Source organism: Propithecus coquereli, unplaced genomic scaffold, assembly GCF_000956105.1.
Source record: "Propithecus coquereli isolate 6110/MARCELLA unplaced genomic scaffold, Pcoq_1.0 Scaffold14, whole genome shotgun sequence".
Classification (NCBI taxonomy): Eukaryota; Metazoa; Chordata; class Mammalia; order Primates; family Indriidae; genus Propithecus; species Propithecus coquereli.
Genome location: NW_012138302.1, coordinates 15,028,846 through 15,029,785, shown reverse-complemented (window position 1 = coordinate 15,029,785; position 940 = coordinate 15,028,846). Strand labels below are relative to the sequence as shown.

The 940-nt window shown below is 44.6% G+C and overlaps 1 protein-coding gene across 1 annotated transcript in view; it reads left to right on the top strand.

Annotated features, from left to right (window-relative positions):
• The window catches only part of ZYG11A (zyg-11 family member A, cell cycle regulator), an 81,799-nt gene that overhangs the window by 63,534 nt on the left and 17,325 nt on the right, over window positions 1-940 (top strand). The window lies entirely within an intron of this gene.

Sequence of the window (940 nt, the reverse complement as noted above, 5' to 3'; positions counted from 1 at the left end):
TTTTTTTTTTTTTTTTTTTTTTTTGACAGAGTCTTGCTCTGTCACCCCTAGTAGAGTGCAGTGGTGTTATTATAGTTCACTGCGACCTCAAACTCCCAGGCTCATGTGATCCTCCTGCCTCAGCCTCCTAAGTAGCTTGGGAGTACAGGTGCATGCCTCTGCACCCAGCTGATTTTTCTATGTTTAGTAGAGATGGGGTCTTGGTCTTGCTCAGTCTGGTCTTGAACTCCTGAGCTCAAGCAGTCCTCCCTTCTTGGTCTCCCAGAGTAGTAAGATGTAAGATTACAGGTGTGAGCCACTGCACCTGGCCTACTTTTTTTTTTTGAGAATCTGTCAGAATGTTGAATGTTTACAAGAAAAAACTTGGGGCTCAACTGAGGTGCTCCTCTCATTAATGCTGAGGATGCTATCATCTTGTTTCTCCTTGTTTGGGGCTAACATCTGATAAACTTAACACCGAAATCATTGACAAGGGTATAGTTGGTCTTGGGAACAACAGTGGGTGGGGCAGGGGGCATTTCAATTTCTGCTTCAACTTTTAGTGTTCTATGCTCTTTTCAGCATACTAGTGTCTAGGGTGTACTTTCCTGAAAGCTGCTTCAAAAGCAGCAGAAGTTAGCACTAGCTGCTGTGTTTACTTCGATTGTTTGTTTCACCCCTTAAACCTTGTTTTTTCATTTGTGACAGGAGACCCTAAGGTGACCCTGATGATCCCAACCTCCTAACATTTACTTATTTTTTTTTTTGAGACAGAGTCTCATTCTTTTGCCCGGGCCAGAGTGAGTGCCGTGGCGTCAGCCTAGCTCACAGCAACCTCAAACTCTTGGGCTCAAGCAATCCTCCTGCCTCAGCGTCCCGGTAGCTGGGACTACAGGCATGCGCCACCATGCCCGGCTAATTTTTTCTATATATTTTTAGTTGGCCGATTAATTTCTTTCTA